General features: G+C 35.1%; 1 protein-coding gene across 1 annotated transcript in view; it reads left to right on the top strand.

Moving 5' to 3' along the window:
* The first annotated feature begins 12,178 nt into the window (after positions 1–12,178).
* Positions 12,179–26,305, top strand: part of enc (R3H domain containing protein encore) — a 57,794-nt gene continuing 43,667 nt past the window's right edge. Inside the window, exon 1 of the mRNA XM_076132002.1 lies at positions 12,179–12,616. The gene's annotated coding sequence lies outside the window, so the exon portion shown is untranslated. The remainder of the gene's footprint in view (positions 12,617–26,305) is intronic.

The following is a 26,305-nucleotide window of genomic DNA, read 5'->3' as shown; positions in this document are numbered from 1 at the left end:
AAGCCTTGAAGGTTGCGTTCAGAAATGTCAAACACATGCAGAATGTGAATAGATATTAGCTTTGAGTTTATTACAATTATTGACCAATAGTTTATGTTAGGTCTCTGTGTTTTAGGCTGTAGTTTCCCACTGTAAATCGCGAGGTTTCAGGTTCGATCACCGGGTAAAATCCTGCCGGTATTTTTCTAGTTTTCCTGCCCAGTGCCCAGGCTTTGCTAGGGTTACGATTAATCTTAGATAATTATACACTAAAATTTATTATCCTCGGAAATAGTATCTTCTACTGTGGAAATAGTAAGAAAATTTGTTAAGTGAATTTTGAGTCTATCGCAAAGAGATGCGGCCAGAGGTTTTTAATTTATAGAAATCTTATCCATGCTATAATTTTATAATTTAATTTATAAATGATGTAGTGATTATTCTCAATAGTAGCTCAGAGTTTGGTCATGTGCCCGGTGTATGACAATCTCGCCCCTTATTACATGGGACTAACATTGTTAATGACGAAACATGGGTGTATTTCATACACCTCTGCCTATACTTTGGGATATAAAAGGCGTGTTTGAACATTAATATCTAATGATATAAACTAAATAAATTTTAAATATTACTGTCCCACTGCTGGGCAAGGGTCTCCTCCCGTAATGAGGGAGGGGTTAAGCCTTGAGTCCACCACACTGGCCTAGTGCGAGGACTTTGCATTCCTTTAAGAGCTGTTCTAAAGATCTCTCAGGTAAATTAATTTAATTGAAACTAACTTATTCAGTTTGTCATATATGAGTTTTACGTTTTCCTTCCTCGATTCAAAATACATACTTATCTAAACAAATTTGTTGGGAAAATCCTATGTACTGGAGGTTTATCCTTGATTACTAGAAAATACTATTTACTTCCTTAAATGCTTTAGTTAGAGTTTATTCATTTAACAATAAAATGAAAATATTATCATCTGATATTATTGATTTTATTTAACGTTTTCATAATTATATTTGACTGCGACCACGGCTAGTGTAACTTGGGCCGAATCATCAAGCAATCCAGGTAATGATCGTAATGATGTTTCGTGCTATACAAAAATCTGTCTATTAGTCATTTATTAGAAGAAAATCTAATAAAAACATCGCAATTCCGTCCTTATGAGAAAAGCTTATTCGACAAAAATATCCAAAAAATCATGAAAATATTTCATAAACTGTCTTAGAAATTATTGTTTTTTATTTTTTATCAAGACAACTTTATTTGTCAAATATTTTCAATTATATAAATCAGAACGAGATTATTTTGTACAAATTTGTTTAAACGTGTAAATCTAATGAAATATCATCGTGACCTTACCTGACCGGTAATCCCACTTGTTTTAAACAAGGCCACTCGGTAGACGACAATACACGTTTATAAATTTGAAATCTTTAAATGCTTAAAATTTATTTTGATCAATTATCAAGCACTAGCTGACCCGCGCAACTTCGCTTGCTTCACATAAGAGAGAATGGGTCAAAATTTACCCGGATAGATAGATATTTTGATACCCGAGAAAATGACAGACTACTTTTTACTGACTGATAGGCTACTTTTTACCCCGGGAAAATGACACATTTCCCGGGAAAATTCAGGTGGCGAACGAAGTCGCGAATAATCAATATTATAATGACATTGAATTAACAACATTCCGTTGTCATGGCAACTGTTTTAATGGTGGATATGCGTTAGCGCGATTTCGTTATATAAAGAGATATAAATAATTTTGAGAATATTTTTCGTGAAAAAAAGCATATTTTATATCATCACGCTGCGACCAAGAGGTAAAGTAACAGTAAAAGTGTTACAAAAACGTGGAAAATTCTGACCCATTCTCTCTTATGTGACGCAAGCGAAGTTGCGCGGGTCAGCTAGTAGATATATAGATTTTGATTCTTACTGATAAACGTAGCGTAAGCTCCAATTAGTTATAGTGTTTTGTCATTATCAATCAATTTTGAAACTGTATATATGAGTGAATAGCAGTGATAGCCGAGTGGTATAAGTTGGCATCTTCCACGCAAGTGGTCGATGGTTCGAACCCGAGGCAACACATCGAATGACAATAACTTTTCCAAGTTATGTGTGTATTAAAAACTATCACATAATTATGATAAGGTATCCGAAACTTTCCCAGAAGTGGGAATCCTACTAATACTACTACATAGTACTTATTATTCTGTGCTACTACTACTAATATTATAAATGCGAAAGTTTGTAAGTATGTATGGATGTTTGTTACTCTTTCACGCAAATACAACTGAATCGATTACGATTAAATATGGTATGTAGGTAGCTGAAGACTCTGAATAACACATAGGCTACTTTTTATCTCGGAGTTCCCGAGGGATCGGGATTTACACGGGAAGGGATTCCACACGGACGAAGTTGCGGGAGGCCTCTATTACAAAATTTATAGGCTTAGATCTATACAATGTCAGTATTTATATTACAGACTGGACGTAGTTAAGCAGAAAGGACTCAATCCACACTTTGACCACAATGGAGTTAAGTATGCAATCATTCTCCTGAGGGTCAAATCTATGATGTAGTGGAATCCCTATTTTTAAAATGTACATGAAAACTACTTTTCTCCTACCTCGACTCAACCCACAGTATCAAGAGTGTCAAAATGTACCCTCAGAAGAGTCCAAAGAAAAGATCCAGAGAAAAGTCAAAGTGTGGATTGAGTCCTTTTTGCTTAACTACGACCGTTTAAAGTCTAAGGTATCTCGAAGGTTTGTGTCGACATTTCCATCGATTTCCCCACGATCGTGTCTGCTAATTGTCGAGATGCAAGCCGAGGTAAAAACAAACAAGGTTTTTCATAATTGATCGGTTATTATAGCTTTATTGTCTGTGGTAGGGACGCCATCTTGTGAGAGCATGGCGGGATAATAGCAAAATAAATTAGTCTGATTTTTCTGTAGTCAGATAAGGTTTTCAGAAAGGATATTTTGAAAAATAAATGTATGAAAAATCTTTCTGAAGATATTTATTGAAAAAAAAAAGGAATTTAGATAGGTACTTTTTCCTTTTTGAAAAAACTCCGTAGTGTAACGGATTACATTGTAAAACATAAAAGGTACAAAAGATTTTGCAATCCTTTTCAAATTACTAATTCTTGTAAATAATAAATTATGATTAACGTGAAGTATTTTCTAAATATTTGAGCCTTATCTTACTATTTTACTCTACAAAACACAGTCTGTCATGTTTGTCAATACTATCATAGCTAAATTACTGCTACGTATTTAAAACTTCACTAGAATATGACTTCTCTGCAATATTGTCTATAAGACCACTAATTTGTGGTGATCCTATTGTCCAAGACACTTTGTCCATCTTGAGTTCTCACTCGCCTTGCATTAACTTTAACCTTACAGCCATAGATTAGAGAAAACTGCCCATAGATAATTACATATTACAGACATCAATGTACAATGTCTAAGGACTCTTATCTACTTAATTTAATTTACTGTATCGCAGTTGGTAGTGTAGGTATATAGCCGCGCAATATTGTTAAGTTTTACTATAAAGTCTTTCCTGAGTTTTTCTGTTAAGAATTTAGGGTTCGTCCGGAGTTGGAAGTTGACTTAGACTTCGCGCACGTAAAAAGTCGGTCCCGGTTGTTGTCAATTAAGATAACAGTCGTTAAGTCACGTCAAAGGCCTTTCGGGCGGCTTGAACAACTTTGACACTAGGTTGACTACTAACCGCAAGTGTAACTATAATTTTAAACTTCTTATATACCCTAAAGCCACTTATTCAAGTAATAATATAGTGTAACAAATCAACACATACATTTAATATTACCTTTAAACGTTAACCAATTAATCGACACTGCTTAGAAGGCGCCGGCGCCATTTTTTTCAAACAAAACCGGTTGTCCAGCTATGATGTCATGAATGGCAGTTAGAGGCCTTGAACCATAGGTTCTGAGGTAGACTGTTTATACTCTATGGGTTTAAAATGGCGGGAGTTTTGGCTAACCTTGCATTTTGGAAGTTTGAGTGAGTGGGCTATGTTTAGTGGAGTTAAAAAAAATATATATTTAAGTCAAATGTTATGATAGTTGTTACAATTATCTAATCTATTAAGAGCTCGGAAAGTGTAGAGCCTTTTGAGAAGAGCTAGCTATTTTTTTACTTATTTGACAAATAATGCTTCGATTTTTTGACATCTAAAAATCGCCATGCTATTTTAGCCAATTATTTAATTTAATTAATTATGTACTATTAAATCTTTTTTGAACAATAATCACGTCATTATGTCAAAAAGAAAAGGTATTTTTTCTTTGTTTAAGAACAGTTTATATTACATGTTAATGTGTAAATAACTTTTAATTTTTTTTCGTTTACCCTTTCCTGCAAAAAGTTACCTCTTATTCCGGGAGGTGACCCTTGCATAGTAGAACAATAATGGAATTATTAGTTATTTAATATTCTTTAAAAAACAGGTGTAATACTATGAAATATAATAAATATATACATTATTCTAAAAACCAGATTCCATTTTCTAATAATAAGTGATCAGCTGTTGCCAGTCGGCCATGTTAGGTGGTTTTTTTTTAATCAGGTAAAGGAATGCAAGGTTATGCCAGTCACGGAATCTTTAATATCACATTAATAACTTATTTTAATTTATGTTTGTATTTTGAAATAGGTTTTTTTATTGAAATTAGTTAATTGTTGAATTAATACATATTATTATAGATTTAGAAAAACTTCATACGTTGCTCAATCTTAAAATATATATAAATATATTTTTTTTTAAACAATTATATACATATAACTCAAAGGTGACTGACTGACTGACTTAGTGATCTTTCAACGCACAGCCAAAACCACTGGACGGATCGGACTGAAATTTGGCATGCAGGTAGATGTTATAACATAGGCATCTGCTAAGAAAGGATTTTGATCAATTCTACCCCCAAGGGGACAAAATAGGGGATGAAAGTCACAAACCACGCAGACAAAGTCGCGGGCAAAAGCTAGTTATACATAATATCGCGCCTGTTTTACCCGAAGGTGTAGACAGAGATGTATAAAATACATCCACCTTTAGCCATTAACAATGTTAGTCCCATGTAATATAACGGGTCATTAAAAAAAAAAATTATACTCAAATATCGCGTCATTTAACTTTAAGTGTCTGAATATAGCAACAAGCCGCTGTACAGAAGATGAAACATAAATACAAGAGCCGTCTTACGTCTCCGTCGGCAATCTGAAGCAAGTTAGGTTACAATCTAGATGGAGTCTAAAGTCTAGACTTTGTAAAGGTCAGTTGTCTAGTCTAGGTCATAGCGTGGGCAGGACATCTAGACACCTATACACCAAGATAACTATAACTCGAAGAACAAAGAATAGGTTTTTTGTTGCGTTCTTATACAATTGATAGTTATTGTTATAGAAGCGAAATTATTATTGTCACGTATGTAATGTTTTTACGGCTTAACTGTTATACCTATTTGGATGGATTTTGGTTTAGTGATAGCTTTTTTCCTAGAGAAAGAAAAAGGCTACTTTTGTGGCAAAAAAAATTGTGTAACCATTATTTCTTTCTTATTTGCTGTAAGAATAATTTTCGCGCTTTGGGGTCTTTAAAATCATAAATGCATACGTACATAATTAATAGTTATTATTTATTTATTTATTTATTTTAAACTTCATAAACATGTGTATATAGGCGGACTTAATGCCAAAGGCATTATCTACCAGTCTACCTTAGGGTGATGCAGAGATTGAAAGAAGTAGGTGTTTAAAAAAATAAAAATAAAGGACGTTAAGAACCAGGTTTACCAATAAATAAAAATAAGGTCATGTATGTACGTGTACTTAAATATAGATAGGTTTATACATACATAATGATTAACAAATAAGAAATATTAAATACATATATATACCCATATACATAAATAAATAATAAAATAAACTATATACTGAATTATACAATATACATTATTTCTAAATCATACATGCATAAGTACATTACATCACGTCTGCTATACCCAAACGTGTAGGCAGAGTTTTATGAAATACATCCACGTTTCTCCATTAGCAATATTAGTCCCATGTAATAGGGAGCGAGCCTCTTACCATTTTTAAAAAAAACGTTAATAATATACAAATTACATACACCAGATCTAAATAATTTAAAATAATTAACTAAACGACATAATTATAGATTTTTATTAGTTTTAGCCCATAGCCAGTTGCGCTCACCGGTCGGTAAACGATCTGTGGGTTAAGCAACGCTGGGCGCGGTTACTCCATTGATGGGTGACCGCATAGTGGTATTTGAACACGGCGTCTCCGTGCTTCGGAGGGTACGTGTGTAAAAAGTCGGTCCCGGTTGTTGTCTGTTAAGATAACAGTCGTTAAGCCACGTCAAAGGCCTTCGGGCGGCTTGAACAACTTTGACACTAGGTTGACCACTGACCATAGGACAAAAAGAGTAAACTGTACTCAATCACAAATTTTCAAATTATCTCAATTATTTTGAATGTCAATTCGACATTTGTTCAATTTATCAAATGTCAATTATTTGTTATTATTTGACGTTATATAAATGTCATTTAAAATTGTTATATGATCACGATTTAAAAGAGTGATCGGTACAATATTTCGCTTTTTAAAACATAAGAACAAATGAAAAAATCCAAGTTCCTTTTTATTATAAACTAGCTGACCCGCGCAACTTCGCTTTCGTCACATAAGAGAATCATAATTTTCCCCGTTATTGTAACATTTTTCACTGGTACTCTGCTCCTATTGGTCGTAGCGTGATGATATATAGCCTATAGCCTTCCTCGATAAATGGGCTATCTAACGCTGAAAGAGTTTTTCAAATCGGACCAGTAGTTCCTGAGATTAGCGCGTTCAAACAAACAAACTCTTCAGCTTTATAATATTAGTATATTAGTATATTAGTATATAGATAAATAAAAAAACATAATAAAAATTGACATGTTACATATCTGATTTATTTTAATATTTTATTTTAAAAAGACTCCCATTCTTTTCGCTCTATACATAGGTAAACAATAAAAAAAGTTACTTAATTTTCAAAGATCTCTGACAACAGTAGTCAGAAGCTTGTAAGTCTGACAATCAGTCTTACTGAAGGGTATCGTGTTATATCCCAGATAACTGTGTTGTGAAGGTCCGATAGACAGTCGCTCCATGTAACATCCATCTCCTCCACTTTACCCAGCAGATAGTTTATCTGACACTTATTCGGAACTGTGAAATGGGTCTTAGAATGCCAAAAATACACCAGGTTTATTCCATAGACGTATAAATATAAAGATTTGGTATAAATGTGTGTAGTTTTATTTTATACGAATACATTAGGCCCATTAAAATGCCTGAGAGTTTTGGACTGGGCGAAAAAAATATGGCGAGTGTGAACGTTTGTAAGTAATCTGGAGTTCTTGATATTTTATAAATGTCTAATTAAATATATGTATAGCTGTAAATAGTGATTCTTAAATAATATTGTTAATTAATAAAATATTTATAAAATACTCTCATACGAGTATACGAAAACTTCGTTTTTTGGTAAAAACAATGTAAAATATTATAGTTCAGTATTTTCATAGTTATTTAACTTACCTAAGTCGCGTCTATTCAATTTAGAAACCTAAAAAAACTTGCAAAGTGGGTGCAATTGTTTTGCAGTTAGATTTAAAATAATGGTTCACCCTTGTTTGGTATAACAACGTTTTGTCGAAAATCGCTCCGGCGAATTTTAGTTACAATAAAGTCATTACGTATAATTATTCATTTGACCGAATAATTAATTGGCAGATTTTTATTTAGCATATTTATTTCTTTGAAATAATGTCATTTGACCGAATTTTCAAAAGTACTAGTTTTATTTAAACGAATGTTTTACTCAACTAATAATGATTTAGTCGAAAGATCGTATCGAATATTAAGTTCATTATTAATTCGTTTCCTTTCATCTATAATATAAAAATAAGTCGGGTTTTCCTTCCTGACGCTATAACTCCGGAACGCACGAACCGATTGCCACGGTTTTGCATTCGTTGGAAAGGTCTCGGGCTCCGTGAGGTTTGTAGCAAACAAAATTCAGGGAAAATTTCACCGTATTACGTAATTTTGAAACTTACACAGAATTAGATTTACTTAAAGCGATCGCATTTAATTTAAGATTAGTCTAAGTGTTTTCTTTTTCAAAATAAATATTTTGCAAATATTTACAATGTTTTATTTTCTGCATTACATTACACCAATTGAATATTCGATAAAATACATGTTATACCACCTGAACATTACATCAAATGAACATTATACCTTTTGATCAATAGCGCAAATGTTGTTATCGCCAATAAATATTCGATGAAATGAAAATTATGTTAATCGATATTATACAAATTGATTATTTTCTTAAACGTTGTTCGAATTAGTAACATTACATCAAAAGTTGTTATACCAAACAGAGTGAACTAAAATAATAATCTCTCTCTTTTGGTTTAAAAAAAAACTCCCGCACTAAGACCAACTCTTGTGTAGCGGGGACTTTTACAAACATACAAACAACGGAAACAAAATACATCCATACCTGAAACCGCGAAAAGAAGGCTAATTCTTGTAAAAATAGAACTTTTCTTAGCAGCTTATATCCAAAACGCAATTTACGCAGAAAGAGAATGTATATCTTTAGTAAAAGGTTTCGCGTTATCGTTTAAGGATCTCTAACGGCGGCCATATTGGTATTTGGGAACATCCGGCACACGTTGAATATCAAACGAGACAAACTTATATATATCTACTTTTATTATATACTAGGTATACTCCACAACTGTACATAAAGACACTAGCAAGAAATACATACACACATAAAATCACGTCTTTTTCCCATATTAGGCAGAGTCCAAAGAACACCACTTGGTACCATACTCGAGGCGCCCATAGCAATTTGCGCTCACCGGTCGGTAAACGATCTGTAGGTGGTATTTGAACTGGGCATCTCCGTGCTTCGGAGGGCACGTAAAAAATCGGCCCGGATTTTGTAAATTGTCTTTATTAGATAGTATAAAAATCTGTTTCAAATGTTACACAAGTCTCTGCTCACCTCTTCTAAGAAACCAGCGTGAAGTTACATCAGTATTCGTCGTTGGAACGCCAACAGCTGACGAACATACACGCTCATACATTATGTATGAACTTGTATGAACCGACCCGGATATACGAGGTATTCACTGGATTAAAAGACTTGTGAGATATATAGTAGACTAGCTGACCCGCGCAACTTCGCTTGCGTAACATAAGAAAGAATGAAAAAAAATCCCCTTTTTTCGTAATATTTTTCGTTGCTACTCCGCTCCTAATGGCCGAAGCGTGATGTTATATAGCCTAAAGCCTTCCTATAAATGCTCTATCTAACACTGAAAGAATTTTTCAAATCGGATCAGTAGTTCCTGAGATTAGCGCGTTCAAACAAACAAACAAACAAACAATCAAACAAACAAACTCTTCAGCTTTATAATATTAGTAAGTATTAGTATTAGTATAGAAGTATAGATAACGTGATTACCACTGGTTATACATAAATGCTAGCCCTAACTTCACTCCGAGTTAGTTTTAGCAAACATACAAAATCTTTTTTCTTTTGTAACTCGTTACTGTCTCACTATTAGTAGTACCTACGTGTTTCTATTTTTCAAGTACAGTGGTTTTGGAGATTAACCCTTACAAATAAATTAGCTAAATTATCATTCTCTCTTATTAGCTGCTGTCTGTTTATTGGAAATATTTTTCCTACGCCCATGAGGAAGGCTATAGGATATTTTACATCATGCTAAATCACAAATTTTACATATGAATGTCTATCAGTCTGTCTGCTATACTTTCATGGCTAAACCGCTGAAACGATATTGTAGAAATTTAGCATAGACCCTAGTAGATGACGCAAAATCAAATTTAAGCTACGACTGCTCTAAAAACTCAACCCCCAATGTGGATGTTTTTAATAAATATATTTACCTACCTATACCTAACTACATACATACATAGTATAGTGGTTCAATCTAATGACCTCATCTTACCTGACCAGCTTCTTAGAATACTTTAGACTTTTAACATACAGATACAATACGTTATAACTCGTTTATAACATCATGTCTGTTATAACCGAAGTTGTAGGCAGAGATGTATGAAATAAGTCAACATTTCGCCATTTACGATGATTGTTCTAGCTCGGAGTTTGGTAATGTGCCCGGTATATTGCAATAGGCTCGCCGCTTATTACGTGGGACTAACATTGTTAATGGGGCGGGTGTATTTCATACTTTACTACCTACAACTACGGGTATTTATAAAGGGGGTTGTTAAGTATCTAACATATAGGTAGGTAGGTATCTAACATAGTTTATTTAAGGTATAACTAATATTATCACGTTATTTTTATCTAATATTAAGAATGTAAATAAGAAAAATATGCTTAGTAATGAATGGTCATTATAGCGGAAGGCGTGATTAAATAATTTGGTTTGTTCTTGAGATTGAAGTTTAACTGTAAAATTATTATAATTATAGTTACGTAATTTGAATAAAATTATTTAAGTAGGTAGTTGTTACTTGAAACACGTGGAACTAATTATTGTATACTGTAAAGAACAGCTGTATGGTAATTTTTTTAGGACCATATTTATTGTTATTGACACAGATTTAAATATTTTCCATTAGTTATTTGCGTATTTAAACAAAACCAAATTTTATCTGGGGGCACGGCAGTGCCCCCGCAAGTCGAGCAAAAAAAAAGCGGCACGGCCGTTACCATCTTTTCTCGAAGCAATTCAGGCCATTTTCGACCCCCTATAATTTCGTTGTGGATAAAACAAGAAGCCTGAATTTTTAGCGACTTATCAGTCATTGTATGAACACGGTATATTGAAAATTTCAGTCAATTTGAACCAGTACTTTAAGAATGACAACTTGTTAAAGTTTTGAATTTTGTCACTCACTGATTCACTGACTCACTGACTCACCGATCATCAAAAGTCTAAGGCATTTCTAGCAGACTTAGAAGCTTCAAATTTAGAATACAAATAGAATTTAGTATCTTAATCATGGGAAAATTTCAATATTTTCTAATTTCAGTCCAGTTTTCTAAATACATTAACTGCAAGAATAACTTTGTAATCTTATACATTTATATAGGATTACAAGGTTACATTTGCAGTTAATGAATTAATTATTACTGTAGTATAATAGAAAATAATAGGTGTACATAGGTACCTACTGTATGAGGCATAACTTAAAGGTGTTTAGCCCATGAAACTGAACAACATTTCAATAGGAAAATATGTTGAATTATGAAAAAAATAACCGTCTTTCCATACAAATTGGACTTATGTTCGCTCTACAAAAAGAAGTGAGATGCCATCAAAAACATCCTGTAAAAAACCTCAAGTCTCGCAGCGTAAAAAGTGGTGAGATCTATGTAATACCAAGTCGATTAATCTGTTTAGTCTCTACTGAAAGGACCTTCTGTCTTAAGTTATTACATAACTTATTATCATGCCAATATTAAAAATATTTCACGTTTAAAACAAATAAATCGACTTGGTCATCGCATGAAAACACAAATTCGCCATTAAAATTTCAGGAGCATTAATTTCTTTAAGATACTCATCTCAATTTTTATATTCGGAAGGACCCTAGTGAGGATTTCGGTTGCTGGCCCGTCGTGCTGTGCAGTGTGGTACATACTAATAATCAAATTACGCGATGGCCAGGTCGATTTATTTGTTTTAAACGTGAAATATTTTTAATATTGGCATGATAATAACTTATGTAATAACTTAAGACAGAAGGTCCTTTCAGTAGAGACTAAACAGATTAATCGACTTGGTATTACATAGATCTCACCACTTTTTACGCTGCGAGACTTGAGGTTTTTTACAGGATGTTTTTGATGGCATAATTATTTTGTCAAAACGACTTAAAGTAACGACACCTTGTGGCTAAATTCAAAACTATAATTATTGAGCGCCCTCTAGTTACTATTTGTATCAACTTTAATCATAGCGACATCTACTAGTGAGTAGTAACACTTGGTACGAATTCACTAATGTGAAAGAGAACTTTACATAGTTTTTGGACTAGATGTCACTAGCTAAACATAAATGGAGTGCGCATGTCAAAATTTCATGTCATTCACACATCATTTTATTTAGTGATATCGTAAAAACGAGTTGAATTTGTGCAAATATACGGACGCAGTGTCTCCGGGCATGAGTGCCACATATAAGCGGACCTTTGTGTTGAAAAAAATAAGTTGGATAATGTATTAGTGGGCTGAAAAACGGTGGTGTAATATAGTGGTTGACTGACTTGAAGGAAACCCCTTGGATTTTCACAGTTTCCCTCTGATTTTCCGAGTGCCGTGGACTCCTCAGGACCTATGTTTTGTTTAACATTCCGAACATGATGTGACTGTGTTTTTTCCGTGTGTATCGTGGACAAGTTTTTGTCTATTTTTGACTACGTTTTTGATCTATATTTATCGGAGGTATAATCCGTTTTAATGAATTACAGACATCTGAAGAAGAACAAATTGCGTAAGTTGTGCATTTATTTTCTTTAATTCAGTATTTATCTAATACATATTTAATTCGCGCGTATAATAATCTACAAGTAATATAAATATCAACTGTGAAAATGCTATGTTTACATACAAAACCAGCAAAATATTTCTTGCAAAAAAAAACAGTATTCCATTTTATTTTTAATTTATAGCATAGACTAAGCAATTATGTATTAATGTAGACTAGACAAATTGAATACACCCTAGATCACTATTTTAAGTCAAATTCATGATTTCTTTTGAATTCAATTTAGTTGAATTCAGACATATTGTTTTATAATTAGTAATTAAAAAACAATTAGACCAATATTTAGAGCCATGAAATTTGTTAAACCACATACAGTTAATAGAAATGATTCTAGTTGGCCATGCCTATTGAACTGACAAAATTATGTTCCCTCTTTCCATATTTTGTTAAAAGCATAGTTTCTCAACTAGACTAGTAGACTTAAGGCCTAACCCCTCCCTCATTCCGAACCCTTGCCTAGCAGTGGGGCGTTAATGTGTAAAATTTATTTATTAATAATATCTTTAGATGTTCACACTTGGTCGTCTGATTTCAAACTAAGCAGAGCTTGTACAGCAACCAGATAACTGATAAACATACAATCTTATATATTCAAAGCTATTATAAGACAAAATATGACTATGAACAGCTAAGAATATATTTATATTTCAACTAGTGGCTTGTCTCAGCTTCATCCGATTCCATTGCTCTTTACCGAGACATAACTACTCTATCTACTATCTACTATCTATTGGTGAAACTTAATTTTTTTTAAGCTTAAATCCCCAACCCTTGGCCAGAGTGGTAGACTCGAGGCCTAACCCCTCCCTCATTTGGGAGGAGACCCTTGCCCAGCACTGGGACAGTAAAAACACTAATGTTTTTGGTAGGTTGGTAGACCGTTTTACTGTTAAATAAGTAGGTAGTATTTATACAGTTTATCCTTAATGATTGCAAAATTTTTTATGCTATATTTTTTCCCTCAGAAAACCAATATCAATAAGATTTTTCTATATCTTTACATCAGGAAATAACCAGATTGCCAAAGAATAAATAAACATTTGTACTGTAACCTTACTTAAAAGATACTTTAACAATAGTAAGTTAATTTCTATATATAATTCTTTATATCCAACCATACTTTTTGCTTTATACCTTACTGAGGATGCCACTAAGCCATAGATTCCTAATCTTTTGTGGAGTTAATATACCAATTTTATATTTTTCTCTAATTGAATCATGTGCTAGGGGATGCTGCCACCCCCATTAAGACCCTATGCATTAGGCTTTAGCTAGGCATTGAGTGAAGCATACATTGTATAATGATACTGCGTTATATCCCAGGTAACTGGGTTGTGGAGGTGCGATAGACAGTAGCTCCATGTAAAACACTAGTATTCAGCTGCATCCGGTGAGACTGGAAACTGACTCCAATATAGTTGGAAGGAAAGCTAGGCTACTATAAGGCTAGGCTAGCCTACTAGGATAAGTATTCTACATACCCTTTCATAATATAATATGTTCAGTAATAAAAATATGTTAGGATTATCTTAGAAAATGAGTTCTTGATAGCACAATATAACAAGAATCATAGGTATTTGAAAAAGATACTGCATTTAGTATAGTTCTTCAATAGCAGTAATTAGTAGTGCTAATTACTAAGACCTTTAGTTAGTGTTGGTAATTAATCAAATTATGATTGTGTTGAAATTTTTTGTGTTGTTTTTTAACTTTAAAGTTTCTTCTAATTGCTGTGGATTTTCAAATGCTAGGCTGTGGTTTATATTCATGTTGGTAGTCCAATTAATATGAATCTAATAGATACGAACTTATGAGATTCAATTCAAAATATCCTTTATTTCGTAAACTTCATACAAAATATTATTGTTGTTGTCCGTTTCGGGTAAGTCGGCTCGTGAGAAGAAACGGTAAGAAACTTAGAGCGTCCCAATCGCATGTCCGATTTTTTAGACATTGGGCTAATACCGTTTCTAAAATTTAAATTATCACGAATTTACACTCTTTTTCAAACTTATAAGGTTGAAAATGTCGTGGCATCGCCCACATTATGAGATTTCCCAGGGTGAAAAGTATTATATATGTGTTAATCCAAGTCATAAACTATTGTATTCCGATCAAAATCCATTTAGTACTTTTAACTTTCCGGTTAAAAAAATTCTAGAGGTTGACCTCGCCCGCTTAAAGAAGTTATTTTGCAAAAAGGCTCTATAATATTTACACAATATTAATGATCCTCTAAAATCACTACCTATTGAAAAAAAGACACATCACAATCCGTTTCGTAGTTTTAAAGATCTTAGCATATACATAGGGACAGACAGCTGAAAGCAGATTTGTTTTATAACATGAAAACAGAATAATATACTACCTATGTAGTGAAATAGAACAATACCCAATTCCCAAAAACTCTCTAATACCCAACCTAGAAAAGGTTCTGAGAAAACCCCTAAAAATCGTTTATTCGTTATAATAATTTGTCACGATTGGTTCCATTTAATAACTGGGTAACTATTCGGTGGTTTGACCTTCGTATAGGGGTGCTATGAATCAGCTGCGATGACTCAAGTCACCTTGACATTATGTGGTCATACAATGCGGCTTAGATTTAGATGGGTGACCAGAAATGCGTGCTTTTTCATCGTAGAGTCAGCTAGCTAGTGTTTGATTAAAGTGGAGCGTATATCCAAAATTAAAATTATGATTCGGTAGAAGTTATGATCGCCTGCGATGATTTAAGACACCTTGAGATTACGGTGGTCGTGCTGATTGATGGTTAAGGAGCGTTGATGAGGGATAGAATTGGATGGGTGAGCGAAAACTACGTAGGTATTTGAGAGTATTTGAATCGACTGTTAGGCGGTACGAAGTTCGTCGGGTCTGCTAGTTTACAATAAAGTTTATAGATGGAATTCGAACCCTAGGCTCCCACTTTCACATCTAAATACCAAAGGTAACATTTATTTCGCCAAAGCATTTCTTGGAAAGGGGTGGTGCTATGAATCAGCGGAATGAATCAGTCGACCCTGACTTTGTAGGTCACAGGTTCGCTTCTAGATTGTGATCGCGATTAATTTGTTAGGCTGTAAGGCTGTTGTATTAGAAAACGTGAGTTCCAAGAAATAGGGTAGTTAGCTTGTGCGTGGGTTTATAGTGCGTTGCGTATAGGGTTTTTAGGACCAATCTGACCATATAAAGCCTGTGAGCATGTAAATAAGGTCTGTATTATGCTAGTTAAAATGATTGTAGTAGAAATGATTTCTGGAAATAGATATTGATGAGCAGTGATAGCCGAGTGTTGCCACCTCCCACGCAAATGGTCGACGATTCGGACCCTAGGTAACAAATCTATGACTTTTCCAAGTTATGTGTGTGTTAGAAATATTTGTTCCAACGGTGAAGGAAAACATTGTGATGGAACCTTGCATGCCTAAAATTGGTTAATACATTTCTTGAATGCGAAGTCCCTAATCCGAGCTAGGCCAGCTTGTTGGACTTAAGGTCTGTCTTCTCCCTCATTCGGAAGGAGACCTGCCCAGCAGTGGGACAGTAATGAGCTAAACAAAACGTGTTTTATAAATAATTGTCACTTGGTCCAACGGTGAAGGAAAACATCGTGATGATTGAATTTCTTGAGGGCATGCGACGTCCCCAACCCGCACTTGGCCAACGTGGTGGACTCAAGGCCTAACCCCTCCCTCGTTCGGGAGGGTCCCTTGTCCAGTAGTGGGACAGTAACGGGTCGAAGAAAATGGAATATAATATATTATTATACTTTTAATCAGTTCCTTAATAACACTCTAATCAGTACAAGAAACTTCAACATTGTTTTGCGTCTGGCTTGCAAAGGTTAATCTATGTTTGTATTGTTTATTTTTAGGCGTGATCTCCTAAACTGCTGAATCGATTCTTCGAAACAATTAAAAGTTGCATTATTCTTCAGTAAGATCTACTTGTCATTCCTAATTTTAATTATTTATTTTATTTATACAAGACGCATTCAAGTTTATAGTATTAAAAAAACTACATTATTCTTCTTCTTATAATTATGATTAATTATTTTATACAAGACTAGCAGTACCACGCGGCTCCGCTTGTATCTCTCTATTTAAACTGAAACACGTATATATTTATTGATATCGAATCAAATACCTAAACAGATTTTTTACACTTTTAGCTTCGAAAATAACGAACTTACATACCAAACTTTAGTCCCTTATTTACCCCTTAAGGGTCGTATTACCAAAAATATGTGGTATTATGTATGTATAATAATAACATAAAGTACAAAAATACCTCCTATAACAGTTTTCAAAACAATAAACAATTTTGGTCGATTCTTCCGCTTCGAAGGGTATAATTTAATAAACCCTATTGTATCTGCTCGTATAATTACATCCCCTTCGCGAAGGGTGAAATGTACCCGTTATTATCGTACTATTGCATTTAATAAGTAAATGATTTGTTAATTATATGTCTGAGTTTTAATGCACTAGGTTTGGCCTACGACTGACGGCGTTTAAAGATTAGGGTAAAAAGTATTTGTTAGTCCAGGTTATAAACTAGCAATTTGTCGTATTTTATCGAAGTCTATTGAGTTTTTGCGTAGAAATTAACAAACGTCCATACATTATCATAAACTTTCGTTGTTATAATATTTTTCAGTATCCTATATGTTTGTGTCGAATTTCATAGATCTACTCTTACATGTTATATCCAATTTTGTGTGTAGTAAGGCTTGCTGCCTGCTGTTGGCATGCAAAGTCCCCAACCCGCACTTGGCCAGCATGGTGGACTCAAGGCCTAACTCCTTCATTACGGGAGGAGACCCTTGCCCCGCAGTGGGATAGTAATGGGTTAAATTTATATTTATTTATTAAGGCTTGCTACACATACATACGGTTTGGCACGTTCGGAATGAGTGACTTAAGGACAACGCACAGCTGAAACTACTGAGCGTAGAAACTTGAAATTTGCTATGAAGATTCCTTGGGATGTCTAGAGGAGCACTTACAGACGTTTTCAGAATTTTTTTCCCGAAAACGGGGATAAATACATTTATATGAATTTACGTGTCGAAGTGTAGTACCTATGGTCTATGCCAGGGGTACCCAACCTTTTTTTAGTCGGGAACCACTTTTATATTATTCTTGTAAGCTTGGAACACTATGTAATTATATAAAAAATAAAGTGTATAATCCTGCTGAAAATTTAAAATTTTAAAATCGTTCACGGATCATATTTTGACATCCGCAGACCACTGGTTGGGAACCACCGGTCTATGCGAACGATGTCGCAGGCGGCCGCTAGTTCTCAATAAAGCTTAACAAACTACATACGCAATAGAAACACAGCTACAATAAACCCAACACCATGAACACTCGTGCGCATATAACAACATATTGATTTACGCAAGCCCATTGACTTAGTGCGTTTACCTCTGCTATACGCTGTAACTCTTGATTTAGAAACTACGTCACCACAGTTCTGTTGTTATGACTTGGAGTCATGAGTCTTGGTATACTTTGAGTGTTTTTCTGATGACGTCAAAGTCCTGTTTTACTTTCATTCCCTGAGTAACTGATAAGGCGACTGCCTCCGTGGCGCAGTGGTTTAGGTCGCCACGCTGATACCACTGTGTCGGGAGGTCGTGGGTTCGATTCCCACACGTGACAATTATTTGTGCGATCCACAAATTATTTTTTTGGGTCTGGTTGTGCTTTGTGTCCGTTGTTTGTATGTTTGTAAAAGTACCCGCGACACAAGAGCAATTCTTAGTGCGGGAGTTGTCTTTTTAAAAAAGAATAAACGAAAAAACACGAAAGAATAAAGAAAGCCTCGCTAGACTGGAAGTGCTTTTTAGTTTTTGAATGATCATCAACCTACCCTTTCTTCCAACTATGTTGGAGTCGGCTTCCAGTCTCACCGGATGCAGCTGAATACCCGTATTTTACATGCAGCGACTGTCTATCGGCCCTCCACAACCCAGTTACTTGCGTAATAACACGATACCCCTCGGTAAGACTGGTTGTCAGACTTTTAAGTTTCTGACTACTGTAAACGACTGTCAAAGATCTTTGAAAATGAAAGCCGGGACCCAAAATTTATAAATAGTTTTTGAATAAAAGCAAGATTTTTTTTAAAAACCATTTGGCGATTAAAAGAGTGACCAAGAGTTCCCTGCCAGCTCTTTTCCATGGCCCTACCTTCTGAAATGACAGTAAATTCACTCTCTGTATCATTGACTATCATAAGTGTCAGCATTTGATCTTAATAAATTATAGATTTAATTTCTGCAAACAAACACATTCTTTTCTCTGATCATCACCCCTAATAAATTAATTAGCGTATAATTTTAGCTTGTTATATCATGACGCCGTTTATAAATACAGAGTAAACATGAAAAAGAAGTCATTAACACTTTTATAATACGCTTTACGACTGACATGAAACATATTTTACGTTTTATTTTTATAACAATGAAATTTCAGGTATGCTAGGTTTTTTATATTCTGTTTCGAAGCACATATTGTCTTTAGGGTAGAGCAGAATATGATGCTAGTACTGGGTAGTGTGGTAAAATAAGAGTTTGAAAGTTTGTAAGGATCGTACTAAGTGGCGTTCTTTGGTCTCTTCCTACTCCTATGGGAAAAGGGCGTGATTATAATGTAGAAAAAGAATACTCAGGAGGGTTTAAGGCATAGGGTTGCGTCAAAAAAGTTACGCCCAAAAAAATATTCACGATCTTTCTGCCATAAGTCTGTTTCTTTGCTTGATCTCTACCCAGTTGTGTCCTGTGACAGTACACTTTGCACAGTTTCAATGAAACTAGTCGCCGTGGTCGACAATCGACGATCGATTACGTATGAACTGTACTAACAATTGCTAGTTACGATTTTTCAAGTAAGCACTACTGAGCTTTTTTTATGATAATTTTCTTCTCTAACTTCCAGCAACCATTTTATTCATAAAGATCTAATCCAAAATTAGTAGGAGTATCATAAGTAAAGACCTAACCCTTCCCTCATTAAGGGAGGAGATCCTTGCCCATCGGTGCATATATATATAGCCCATATATTATTTTAACATAGCATAAGCAAAGGTACTTTTGTCTCCAAAAAGTTGCCTATCTGATGATGGAAAAATGGATCCATAAAACCAAAAAAATATATACCTACCCCACTTTTTCACGAAACTTTCTTAACGTACCAAAGTATGTTCGCAATAAAAAGCGAAATTGTTTCCAAAAAGTTACACAGGGTGTTCGCGAAAGTTGAAAGTTTTGTTTTTCTTATAAATACTTTAATAGGTTTCCTTGGAATTGTCGAGTTGGATCTTTGAAACGTTGAGTTTAGGGACCCTACATACTACATATTGGTATATTTCCCGTAGTTTTCATACATTTTATACGGACTCTAGCGACCAATGACCCTCACATGATTTTGAACGTCACAAATTCAAAAACAATAGGCCGGTTCCTGCGTTTTGGCTGCGTGGCCAGTGTCCGACGATGCTAAGTAAGAGAAATTATATTAGCTGGCAAAACAAGAAAAAATGTTAAACAGTCCTGATAATAATTGAAGTAGCAGCGATTGTGTCTTCATTGTGCCACTGTGGCTCGACTTTTCTGTGTCTGTCTGGGTAGTAGTGTATGTATCCGGCTGCTGATCACGAAGTCTCTACATCGATTTCCGGGAAATGGATTTTGAGTATCTACGGATTTTTAAACTTTTGATTATTTTCAACCTCTATTACAGAGTTTGATTATGGCAATAACCTCGCCCTCTATTATCTGAGAGCTGACAAAACAAAGATGTGTTTCATACATCTCTTTTGATTTTATTATCGTATGGTTAGTGGTCAACCTAGTGTCAAAGTTGTTCAAGCCGCCCGAAGGCCGACTTTGACTGTCATCTTAATTGACAACAACCGGGACCGACTTTTGACGTGCCCTCCGAAGCACGGAGACGCCCAGTTCAAATACCACTATGCGGTCATCCATCTATCGAATGATCCGCCAAGTTTTGCTTAACCCACAGATCGTTTACCGATCGGTGAGAGCAACTGGCTATGGGCGCCTCATACATCTCTTCACCGCTATCACATTTGGATGAATAAATCATCAAATGAAGAACTTTTAAACTCTCGCGTTGCATGTTTAATGTATAATAGTATACGGGAATTAATCAGCCTGCGACCACGGCGAGTGCAACCTGCGCCGAAACGTTAGGCATTTTAAGGTAAAATGCGTGTTCGCGTTAATTCCCGTATTCTATTATACATCAAATGAAGAGATCATTGAGAACTATCATAAAGCTCAAATATAATGATTTATTTTCACCGTTAGCCTAACATCTGCGTCTATTCTCTAGTGATGTTGTTCAAAGCATTCATAATAATATATATTATGTTTGTGATTAACGAGTGACTGGCGTCTGTCGATGGATCGCTTTTACGTGGTATTTCCGGCGTTGTGTGGGTAGTGATGTGCTGTGGAATATCGATAGAGTATGTCGATAAATAGTATATATCAGCTTAGCCTTTCTTCCAAGCTATGTTGGAGTCGGCTTCCAGTCTCACCGGATGCAGCTGAATACCAGTGTTTTACATGGAGCGACTGCTTGTCTGACCTCCGCAACCCAGTTACCTGGGATAACACGATACCCTTCGGTAAGACTGGTTGTCAGACTTTCAAGCTTCTGACTACTGTTAACGACTGTCAGAGATCTTCGAAAATGACAGCCGGGACCCACAATTTAACGTGCCTTCCGAAACACGGAGGAATTCGATATGTATAAGATGGTCACCCATCCACAAATCAACCTCGGTAAGCATGGCTTAACCTCAGAGATCGATCCGCGCGGCTGTTGTTAACTAAGCTATGAGCTCCTCTTATGTCGATAAATAGTACACTGAATTTAATATTATAATGTAACGGGTCTAAATTAATTAAAGAGCCGTTACATTATAATATTATGCGTACAAGTCGCGACAGTGTAAAATCGTTAGTACACTGAATTATGGAGAAATTTGTCGTTTGATGACTAGATTTATTCTGTTCTGAAGTATATTAATGGATGTAGAAATAACGAATTTGATGTAGTAGTTTCCTGTTGTCAGATGATTGTTTTAAAATAATTATTTTGTAGTTAAGAGTTATGATAGTCAAGGTTTTAAAAAAATATTTGTTGAACTTTGATTAACTTTTCAAATTAGGGATATTTAATTTAATTTTGTACTACTTAGTTACTACAAAAGATCAGTTTTTTAATAAATTGTATAGAAAATATACATTTAATAGAAAATTTAATATTTATCTAATTTCATAAAAGACGTGGTTTTATGTATTTGTGTCATTGTATTTTTGTAAATATTTGTATGTATGTGAAATATAGATGTTACTACAAACTGTAATACAAACTAATAAATCTAATAAAACGCCACTAAATCTCACAGCTAAATAAATATAAATAACACGCACATTTCGAACACAATACTCCTAATTTCACAGTCTATTTAAATATTTCGTAACATTACAAAATGTCAGTGGTCTATAGAATCGTTCTAGGAACAGACTCCACTTCCATACGGTCTGTGTTCGAGGAACGATCAATATTTGCAGCTCGACTGGAAACAGATCAGTGGTTCTGGGAATTTGCATCTTATTTAGTAAACTTATTTGTTGCAGGGCTTTAATCTGTTTAGTACTTACCTTAAGTAGTTATGGATTATATGGAGGGATTTTAAATCTTTAGAAGTAAAAAATATATTTACTTAAGATGGCAGTTACTACTAAATAGTAGGGTAATGGGAATTAAATTCGATTTTTTTGCGTCGGATAATAATAGACTTTTTCATTTTAAACTTTTGTTATATCAGATGATATAGGCTGAGGTGTATGAAATACACGTCGTTTCGTTGTTTACAATGTGAGTCCCATGTCCCATCAAGCTTATTGCTATGTACCGGGCACGTTACTAAGTTTTAAATTAAAAAAAAAGAAAAACAGTAAATTAGAAAATACCATTATAATTTTACCCGACTATTATGAGGCCTTTCGCAGTCAAATACACTACTACCCAGATACAGTCGGATAAATCTATTAAAATGAAAAGACCTTAATGTCCCACTGCTGGGCAATGGTCTCCTTTCAGGATGACGGCGGTGTAAGGCCTTAAGTCTACCACGCCGGCTATTTACGAGTTGAGTTACATCCATTTAGGGATTTTTTAAAAGAACCCCGAGGCACGTATGTTTTCTTTCATCGTTAGAACGAGTGATAATTATTTCTAATACACACATAACTTATAAAATTCATTAGCGTTGCCTCGGTTTCGAACTTACGTAGGTGGCAAACACTTACATCGCCGAAACAACTTCTTAAAATGAAATTAAAATATCGATAACAAACAATCGATAGTGTCACCTCCCTACAACACAGTTGACATTGACCGTCTAATGTTCTTGTGTTAGTGATGTAATGACTTCTATATTGAGAAGCTTGTACAAGATGTGAGCTTTTACATCCCAGAAGATGTCAGAGATCTTCATCATTCGTTCCTAGTCAGAAGCTTGAAAGTCTGACAACTAGTCTTACCGAAGATTATCGTGTATCGAGGTTACGCTTGCCGAGGTTGTTCTATGGATGGGTGACCATCTTATACATATCGATTCCTCTGTGTTTCGGAAGGCACGTTAAATTGTGGGTCCCGGCTGTCATTTACAAAGATCTTTGACAGTTGTTAACAGTAGTCTGAAGCTTGAAAGCCTGACAACCAGTCTTACCGAGAGGTATCGTGTATTTAGGTCTTTCGTATCTATGGATGGGTGACCATCTTTAACATACCGAGTTCCCTCGTGTTTCGGAAAACACGTTAAATTGCGGGTCCCAACTGTCATTTTCAAAGATCTTTGACAGTTGTTAACAGTAGTCAGAAGCTTGAAAGTCTGACAACCAGTCTTACCGAGGGTTTAACCCAGTTAACTGGGTTGTGGAGGTCCGATAGGCAGTCGCTCCATGTAGAATACTGGTATTCAGTTGCATCCGGTGAGACTGGAAGCCGACTCCAATATAATTGGAAGAAAGGCTAGGCTAGATGATGAACTACACAAGAACACAAGATTTCTTATTCCAAAAACATTTAAGAAATTTGTACTAAATAATAAATAACTAACAGTTAACAGAATGTACCGTGTTAAATTCAGTAACGAAAAATGACTAACACCGCAGTTTCTTCCGGCGGATGTTCGCAGACAAGGTCGCTTCGAAATGTTCTGCATACATGCGATATATGGAAGAAATATTCTAAAGAAAAGAATAGAATTGAGGCTCCATACATTTGATAACTTTTCAACTCTCACGTTGCATGTTTAATATATTTAAAACGCATTTTAACTTGGAATGTCCAACGTTTCGGCGCAGGTTGCACTCACCGTGGTCGCTTCTCTGTAGTCCGTTCATATGCTTTGAAACTGAAATAACGTGTGCAAGTTAAAGCAGACAGACATAAATAAAATCACGCCTGTTTCCCAGGAACATGTGTTTCAAGGGAGGACCAAGAAATCAAAAAGCGCGAGAATAAGCACGGACATTATAATCAATAATTATATTTACTGCTATCACTGCTGGGCGAGGGTCTTATACGAAAATGAGGCATTGTGTTCGCCACGTATTTGCATGCCTTAAACTCGTTTTATAGAAATTTCGAGCATGTGTGTATTATATGTATAAATCGGGTACATCACCAACCTGCTACTACCTCTGTTTTTAAAATGGATTATATTGTTTGGATGATAATTCAATTTAATTACCTCAGGAGTAACTCCAATCTTTACAATTTTTTTTAAATAAAGATTCCAGGTATTCTGTCCATATAGATATACAAAGATATAGAAGCAGCCATCGTCTTTTCAAATAAAACCTAATATCACTCAACAAGTCTAAGAAAGTTAAAACATCAAAGCCTCCTCCGCCCACGTGCACAGACACGTGCACAAGAAACATGTTCAAAAGTTATATCAATTATAACCAGTGACAGAGTTTTGGATATATGCCATGTGAGTAATATGTAGTGTATGATATTGCGGCACTTGATTTGTTGACTGGAGGTCTTGAGTTTGGATCCCAGGATGCGTATTGTGATGTGACAATAAGTGAACGTCAATTTAATAGTAATTGTGCTGCTGTTTGTTTGTTTGTCGTATGGTTAGTGGTCCACCTAGTGGCAAAGTTGTTCAAGCTGCCCCAGTGGCCTTTTTTTCAGTTCGATAAGGAGTGAAAGAAACAAAACACTTTATAAACCTTTCATAACTTCACATATTTTTATGAATAGGAAGGTTACTCTACAGTTGGCTGAACTGGCAATCATAATCAGGATGATTTAATTCAATGGTTCAGATTCATCATGACATTAATTGGAATCGTATGACCCACCCACCTTTTCAATAAGAAATTGTCAGCTGATATTTTCCTCATGATTTCATCTTGCCCAAACATTATCAACTTATTTTATCACATCTAATTACCACAGTAGGATAATAATCAATCTATCCCATTACGATGCCACTGTTGGGCAACGGTTTTCTCCCGGAATGAGGGAGTGGTTAGGCCTTAAGTCTTAAGATCAAGTACTTAGTATTAGCAACGGTCCTGCATGATAAAATTAAGTGATGTGTATAAAGCAAAAGTTTGTTGAACGCAGGTTGCGTTGTGTTTGGCCTACCCCCATGGAAAACGGGCGTGATTTTAAGTATATACTAGCTGACCCGCGCAACTTCGCTTGCGTCACCTAAGAGAATGGGTCAAAATTTTCCCCGTTTTTGTAACAATTTTCATTGCTACTCCGCTCCTAATGACCGTAGCGTGATGTTATATAGCCTAAAGCCTTCCTCGATAAATGGGATATCTAACACTGAAAGAATTTTTCAAATAGGACCAGTAGTTTCTGAGATTAGCGCGTTCAAACAAACAAACAAACAAACAAACAAACAAACTCTTCAGTCAGCTTTATAATATTAGTATAGATTATTACGCTGGTATGTTGTATAAAAAATTCAGGTGCGTGGTATTCGTAACCTGCGGTCCTGTATGACTAGATGTATGGATGTGAATGAAGCAAAGGAAGTTTGTAGGGATCGTACCAAGTGGCGTTCTTTGACCTACTCTTATGGGAAGAGGCGTGATTTCGTGTGTGTATGTAATTTCTTCACCTTAATTTTATGGAAAATCAGGTGCATAGTACTCATAACCAGCGATTCTGTATAACAGGATATATGGATGTGAGTGATGCAAAATAAAGTTTGAAGGATCGCAGCAAGTGATGTTCTTTAGCCTATACCTACGAGGAAACGAGCGTGATTTTTTGTAAAATTAGGTGCGTAGTAGGTACTCGTAGCCGGCGGTCCTGTATGACAAGATGTATGGATGTGAATGAAGCAAGGGAAGTTTGTAGTTATTGTAGCAAGTAATCTTTACTCCCATAGGAAATTGGCGTGATTTTTCTATGTATGTATATTTATACATTCATCGGTTTAAAAGCCCGTGTATCGTGCATCGATCGGGCGGCGAGCAGGCAATGGTGACGTCACAGCACATTTCGTCGATCTATTAATAAGTGCGCGTAGCGGCGCCCGCGCAGC

The sequence above is a fragment of the Anticarsia gemmatalis genome, chromosome 27 (assembly GCF_050436995.1).
Source record: "Anticarsia gemmatalis isolate Benzon Research Colony breed Stoneville strain chromosome 27, ilAntGemm2 primary, whole genome shotgun sequence".
NCBI classification, from domain to species: Eukaryota; Metazoa; Arthropoda; class Insecta; order Lepidoptera; family Erebidae; genus Anticarsia; species Anticarsia gemmatalis.
This window is presented reverse-complemented; position numbering and strand designations above follow the sequence as displayed.